The sequence below is a fragment of the Coregonus clupeaformis genome, chromosome 12 (genome assembly GCF_020615455.1).
Source record: "Coregonus clupeaformis isolate EN_2021a chromosome 12, ASM2061545v1, whole genome shotgun sequence".
Taxonomy (NCBI): Eukaryota; Metazoa; Chordata; class Actinopteri; order Salmoniformes; family Salmonidae; genus Coregonus; species Coregonus clupeaformis.
Window position 1 is genome coordinate 18,699,680 of NC_059203.1, and position 8,435 is coordinate 18,708,114.

The following is an 8,435-nucleotide window of genomic DNA, read 5'->3' on the forward strand; positions in this document are numbered from 1 at the left end:
GTAGACAGTATGTGTAGGATGGATAGTAGACAGTATGTGTAGGATGGATAGTAGACAGTATGTGTAGGATGGATAGTAGACAGTATGTGTAGGATGGATAGTAGACAGTATGTGTAGGATGGATAGTAGACAGTATGTGTAGGATGGATAGTAGACAGTATGTGTAGGGTGGATAGTAGACAGTATGCGTAGGATGGATAGTAGACAGTATGTGTAGGATGGATAGTAGACAGTATGCGTAGGATGGATAGTAGACAGTATGTGTAGGATGGATAGTAGACAGTATGCGTAGGATGGATAGTAGACAGTATGTGTAGGATGGATAGTAGACAGTAGGTGTAGGATGGATAGTAGACAGTATGTGTAGGATGGATAGTAGACAGTATATGTAGGATGGATAGTAGACAGTATGTGTAGGATGGATAGTAGACAGTATGTGTAGGGTGGATAGTAGACAGTATGTGTAGGATGGATAGTAGACAGTATGTGTAGGATGGATAGTAGACAGTATGTGTAGGATGGATAGTAGACAGTATGTGTAGGATGGATAGTAGACAGTATGTGTAGGATGGATAGTAGACAGTATGTGTAGGATGGATAGTAGACAGTATGTGTAGGATGGATAGTAGACAGTATGTGTAGGATGGATAGTAGACAGTATGTGTAGGATGGATAGTAGACAGTATGTGTAGGATGGATAGTAGACAGTATGTGTAGGATGGATAGTAGACAGTATGTGTAGGATGGATAGTAGACAGTATGTGTAGGATGGATAGTAGACAGTATGTGTAGGATGGATAGTAGACAGTATGTGTAGGATGGATAGTAGACAGTATGTGTAGGATGGATAGTAGACAGTATGTGTAGGATGGATAGTAGACAGTATGTGTAGGATGGATAGTAGACAGTATGTGTAGGATGGATAGTAGACAGTATGTGTAGGATGGATAGTAGACAGTATGTGTAGGATGGATAGTAGACAGTATGTGTAGGATGGATAGTAGACAGTATGTGTAGGATGGATAGTAGACAGTATGTGTAGGATGGATAGTAGACAGTATGTGTAGGATGGATAGTAGACAGTATGTGTAGGATGGATAGTAGACAGTATGTGTAGGATGGATAGTAGACAGTATGTGTAGGATGGATAGTAGACAGTATGTGTAGGATGGATAGTAGACAGTATGTGTAGGATGGATAGTAGACAGTATGTGTAGGATGGATAGTAGACAGTATGTGTAGGATGGATAGTAGACAGTATGTGTAGGATGGATAGTAGACAGTATGTGTAGGATGGATAGTAGACAGTATGTGTAGGATGGATAGTAGACAGTATGTGTAGGATGGATAGTAGACAGTATGTGTAGGATGGATAGTAGACAGTATGTGTAGGATGGATAGTAGACAGTATGTGTAGGATGGATAGTAGACAGTATGTGTAGGATGGATAGTAGACAGTATGTGTAGGATGGATAGTAGACAGTATGTGTAGGATGGATAGTAGACAGTATGTGTAGGATGGATAGTAGACAGTATGTGTAGGATGGATAGTAGACAGTATGTGTAGGATGGATAGTAGACAGTATGTGTAGGATGGATAGTAGACAGTATGTGTAGGATGGATAGTAGACAGTATGTGTAGGATGGATAGTAGACAGTATGTGTAGGATGGATAGTAGACAGTATGTGTAGGATGGATAGTAGACAGTATGTGTAGGATGGATAGTAGACAGTATGTGTAGGATGGATAGTAGACAGTATGTGTAGGATGGATAGTAGACAGTATGTGTAGGATGGATAGTAGACAGTATGTGTAGGATGGATAGTAGACAGTATGTGTAGGATGGATAGTAGACAGTATGTGTAGGATGGATAGTAGACAGTATGTGTAAGTGTCTATATTACGTCTGTGATCATAATAATACAAGTTGATGTTGAGTACAGATGATGTTGAGTACAGATGATGTTGAGTACAGATGATGTTGAGTACAGATGATGTTGAGTACAGATGGTGTTGAGTACAGATGATGTTGAGTACAGATGGTGTTGAGTACAGATGGTGTTGAGTACAGATGATGTTGAGTACAGATGATGTTGAGTACAGATGATGTTGAGTACAGATGGTGTTGAGTACAGATGATGTTGAGTACAGATGGTGTTGAGTACAGATGATGTTGAGTACAGTTGATGTTGAGTACAGATGGTGTTGAGTACAGATGATGTTGAGTACAGATGGTGTTGAGTACAGATGGTGTTGAGTACAGTTGATGTTGAGTACAGATGATGTTGAGTACAGATGATGTTGAGTACAGATGGTATTGAGTACAGATGGTGTTGAGTACAGAAAAACAACATTGTTTCTTGCCATGCTTACCATGTTTTTAGAGTGAGTAATCAGGCTCAATGCCTTGAATTATATACTAATTCACATTTCAGTCCCATTTTTCGAAAAATGAAGTCAGTCACAAAGGGTGAGTAACATATTTGAAAGAGGAAATGCATGGTTCAAAGCCTATCCTTCTAGCTCTATGGTGGCAGGTGGTGTTTTGAGGGGGAGTCTGTTGGTAGGAATGGAATCCTAACTAATGGAATCCCAGTGCCTTTGTTTGTTTAGCATGACGGAGGACAAAGCTTACCACAAGTGGAGCTTAAAATTCCATTTGGCAAAAAGTGAAGGCGGTTAGCTGGTTATAAATCCAACAGCCAGCAATACTGCTGGGGATGCCAGGGAAAGGGTAGCGAGTGTTCACACACACACACACACACACACACACACACACACACACACACACACACACACACACACACACACACACACACACACACACACACCAGGAGAAAGAATGCATGGGAACAAGTGGAGGGGGGGGCGAGCTGCTTTCAGCTGCTTTGGCGTTTCTCTCATTGTTTCTGAGAAAGGGTAGAAAGAGAGCGACAAAGAAGAGACAATGATATCTGACGATCGGAGATTAAACAGGTACTTTCACCTGACTTCTTTAAAATCATTGACAAAGTTAGAGCACAAAAAGTGCACCGGAACATAATACATTATATTACCAATAGGATCAGGAATGTCTCTGAAATGACAGACAACAATGAGACATGTCCTTTTACTGGTATCTATGGTTCATTCTGTAGCTAGCCTACCGTACGCCATGAGCGTGTGGCCAGTCAACACACACATACACACACACACATACATACCATCAGCAGCCAGAGGGTTTGTGTGAGGAGAGGAGAGCTGGTGTGCTCCCAGCAATACCTATCAATTTCAGCCTGGGCTCAGAGGGTGAATGCGGGATGAAATGACGAGACACAGCGCTGGGGCCCATAAACATTTTACTGGGACCAACCGGAGGAGTGGGAGAACACACTTCTGTGTCCCAAATGACACCCTGTTCCCTACAGGGCTCTGGTCAAAAGTAGTGCACTATTTAGGGAATAGGGTGCCATTTGGGATGCATCCTATGTGTTTAACCCCCTGGTCGTATATTCTGTGTCCCAAATGGCACCCTTTTCCCTACATAGTGCACTACTTTTGATTGTAACCTTATGGGGTTCCCTATGGGCCCTGGTTAAAAGTAGTGTACTGCAGAGACAATAGGGTGCCATTTGGGACGCAAACAGAGCCATCACATCACAGCCATGCTATTGTAATAGGGTGGACCCATCGCATACATCTTATTGTAGTAAATAGTGTTATCATAATATGGCCGTTTGATAGAAACAATTATCCAAAGCCGCTGTTAATTCAATGTGGCTCATGTGGGAATCGAACCTACAACGTAGGTGTTGCAAACCCCAGGCTATTGAGCCATTGGAACTAACGATCACGATCACTGATAATCCTTTTTCCATTTTGTGTAGGGTAATAAACTCATCACTAGCAACCTACTTAAATAAAAAGTATTGTCAAGAGATGTGTTAACATATACATTATGACAGTACCAAAGTGTTCCCAGACTTTTTTCTGCAATTAATATTCTTTTGAAAATGGTAATTGTATAACATGTGGTACACGACTAATGCAAATTGCGTAATAATGCTAATATTTCCTGACGGCATAATGAGTTCCTTGTTGATGTACAGACAAAAACTCAACATCAGCTTTTTCTGAATCTCTTTGATTCCTAAAATATTAAGCAACAACGTGAGGTAATAGGATTACTTAAATACATGTACTACATTCATACACAGCCGTTGTCAAATTATGACATTTTAAAAGCATTACGTATGCAAATTACTAAGCATCAGTGATGACTATCTCCTGTTGCCCTAGCTACATATTATACAGCGTTACATAGTTGTCACTCCCTGGCTCTGGGGACTCTTAAATGTTGAGCCAGGGTGTGGAGTTTCTATGTCATATTTTCTATGTTGTGTTTTCTAGATCGTGTAGATCTATGTTGGCCAGGGTGGTTCTCAATCAGAGGCAGCTGTAGCTCGTTGTCTCTGATTGGGGACCATACTTAGGCAGCCGTTTGGCACCAGTCTGGGTGGGATCTTGTTCCGTAAAGTTTTTTTTTGTGTAACCTAGGACTTCACGTATCGTTTGTTTGTTGTTTTGTGTCGTGTTAAGTATGTAATAAAATGTACGTTTATCACGCTGCGCCTTGGTCCGTCTCATCAGTAAACGATCGTGACAAATCGTCTTATGTGTCACGTTGTATAATGACTTGAAGACAGGTGCAGGAATACGTATTAGGGGTTTTATTACTCCACCCAACACAAACACGTATATATATATATATACAAAAGGGATGTAACCCAAACAAAGAGCGAGGTGTAACCTCTACACAATACACGGGACGAGACCCGTAAACAACAAGAGCACAATACACGGTACTCACGAAACCAACGGACATGGGACAATAATCGACAATGGGGAACAGAGGGCACCAGTGACTCGGTTAATAAAAAAGGGGTCAGATGACGCAGATGTTAAGCTACAGGACTGTTTTGCTAGCACAGACTGGAACATGTTCCGGGATTCTTCAGATAGCATTGAGGAGTACACCACATCAGTCACTTGCTTCATCAATAAGTGCATCGATGACATCGTCCCCACAGTGACTGTACGTACATACCCCAACCAGAAGCCATGGACTACAGGCAACATCCGCACTGAGCTAAAGGGTAGAGCTGCCTCTTTCAAGGAGCGGGACTCTAACCCGGACGCTTATAAGAAATTCTGCTATGCCCTCCGACAAACCATCAAACAGGCAAAGAGTCAATGCAGGACTAAGATTGAATCGTACTACACCGGCTCTGACGCTCGTCGGATGTGGCAGGGCTTGAAAACTATTACAGACTACAAAGGGAAGCACAGCCGTGAGCTGCCCAGTGACACAAGCCTACCAGACGAGCTAAACCACTTCTATTTACATTTACATTTACATCATTTAGCAGACGCTCTTCTCCAGAGCGACTTACAAATTGGTGCATTCAACTTATGATAGCCAGTGGGACAACCACCTTTTAATTTTTTTTTTTTTATGGGGGGTGGGGGAAGATGGATGGGGGAAGAAGGATTACTTTATACTATTCCAGGTATTCCTTAAAGAGGTAAGGTTTCAAGTGTCTCCGGAAGGTGGTCAGTGACTCCGCTTTCCTGGCGTCGTGGGGGAGCTTGTTCCAGAGCAGCGAATAGCTTTGACTGGGCTGAGCGGGAACTGTGCTGCCGTAGAGGTAGGGGAGCTAGCAGGCCAGAGGTGGATGAACGTAGTGCCCTCGTTTGGATGAGCCTGAAGGTAAGGAGGTGCTATTCCCCTCACAGCTCCGTAGGCAAGCACCATAGTCTTGTAGTAGATGCGAGCCTCAACTGGAAGCCAGTGGAGTGTGCGGAGGAGCGGGGTGACATGAGAGAACTTGGGAAGGTTGAACACCAGACGGGCTGCAGCGTTCTGGTAAAGTTGTAAGGGTTTAATGGCACAGGCAGGGAGCCCAGCCAACAGCGAGTTGCAGTAATCCAGACGGGAGATGACAAGTGCCTGGATTAGGACCTGTGCCACTTTCTGTGCAAGGTAGGGTCGTACTCTGCAAATGTTGTAGAGCATGAACCTGCAGGATCGGGTCACCGCTTTCATGTTAGCGGAGAACGACAGGGTGTTCTATGCTTGCTTCGAGGCAAGCAAGACTGAAGCATGCATGAGAGTATCAGCTGTTCCGGATGACTATGTGATCACGCTCTCCGTAGCCGATGTGAGTAAGACTTTTAAGCAGGTCAACATTCACAAGGCCGCAGGGCCTGACGGATTACCAGGACGGGTACTCCGAGCATGTGCTGACCAACTGGCAAGTGTCTTCACTGACATTTTCAACATGTCCCTGACTGAGTCTGTAATACCAACATGTTTCAAGCAGACCACCATAGTCCCCGTGCCCAAGGACACTAAGATAACCTGCCTAAATGACTACCGACCTGTAGCACTGACGTCTGTAGTCATGAAGTGCTTTGAAAGGCTGGTCAAGGCTCACATCAACACCATTATCCCAGAAACCCTAGACCCACTCCAATTTGCATACCGCCCCAACAGATCCACAGATGATGCAATCTCTATTGCACTCCACACTGCCCTTTCCCACCTGGACAAGAGTGAGAATGTTATTCATTGACTACAGCTCAGCGTTCAACACCATAGTGCCCTTAAAGCTCATCACTAAGCTAAGGATCCTGGGACTAAACACCTCCCTCTGCAACTGGATCCTGGACTTCCTGACGGGCGCCCCCAGGTGGTAAGGGTAGGTAACAACACATCTGCCACACTGATCCTCTACACAGGGGCCCCTCAGGGGTGCATGCTCAGTCCCCTCCTGTACTCCCTGTTCAACCATGACTGCATGGCCAGGCACGACTCCAACACCATCATTAAATTTGCCGACGACACAACAGTGGTAGGCCTGATCACCGACAATGATGAGACAGCCTATAGGGAGGAGGTCAGAGACCTGGCCGTGTGGTGCCAGGACAACAACCTCTCCCTCAACGTGACCAAGACAAAGGAGATGATTGTGGACTACAGGAAAAAAAAGAGGACTGAGCACGCCCCCATTCTCATCGACGGGGCTGTAGTGGAACAGGTTGAGAGCTTCAAGTTCCTTGGTGTCCACATCACCAACGAACTATCATGGTCCAAACACACCAAGACAGTCGTGAAGAGGGCACGACAAAGCCTATTCCCCCTCAGGAGACTGAAAAGATTTGGCATGGGTCCTCAGATCCTCAAAAAGTTATACAGCTGCACCATCGAGAGCATCCTGACTGGTTGCATCACCGCCTGGTATGGCAACTGCTCGGCCTCCGACCGCAAGGCACTACAGAGGGTAGTGCGTACGGCCCAGTATATTACTGGGGCCAAGCTTCCTGCCATCCAGGACCTCTATACCAGGCAGTGTCAGAGGAAGGCCCTCAACATTGTCAAAGACTCCAGCCACCCTAGTCATAGACTGTTCTCTCAGCTACCGCATGGCAAGCGGTACCGGAGCGCCAAGTCTAGGTCCAAAAGGCTTCTCAACAGCTTCTACCCCCAAGCCATAAGACTCCTGAAAAGCTAATCATGGTTACCCGGACTATTTGCACTGCCCCCCCACCCCCACCCCATCTTTTTACGCTGCTGCTACTCTGTTAATTAGTAATGCATAGTCACTTTAACTCTACCCACATGTACATATTACCTCAACTACCTCAACTAGCCGGTGCCCCCGCACATTGACTCTGCACCGGTACCACCCTGTATATAGCCTCCCTACTGTTGTTTTATTTTACTTCTGCTCTTTTTTTCTCAACACTTTTTTGTTGTTATTGTTTTTATAAAAAAATTATTGCATAGTTGGTTAAGGGTTGTAAGTAAGCATTTCACGGTAATGTCTACACCTGTTGTATTCGGCGCATATGGCAAGTAAAATTTGATTTGATTTGATATATACACATAGTAATCAGGGGGAATGGGAACCAGGTGTGCATAATGAGACAAGACAGTCTGGGGTTGGTGGTAATGATCCATGTCAGTGACGCCTAGAAAGCCGGTGACGTAGACCTCCGGAACTGGTGAATGGAATGACTAGCAGTACCGGGGGGATCCGGGACAGTACCCCTTCCCCACCCACGCGTTACAAAGGAGTGAGGTTAGTGGAGGAGTGGCGGAGGGAATTCTACGCGTACTCAGCCCAAGGTAGAAAATCCTCCCACTCCCCCGGCCACTCCTGACAGTAACACCTCAGGAGCCTGCTCACTTCCTGATTGACCCTCTCCACCTGCCCATTAGCTTGAGGACGGTACCCGGAGTTGAGACTGACCGTGACCCCCAGGCGTTCCATGAACGCTTTCCATACACGTGAGGTGAACTGAGGACCACGGTCTGACACAACGTCCTCCGTGATCCCGTAGTGCCGGAAGACGTGTGTAAAAATAGCCTCCGCAGTTTGCTTGGCCGACG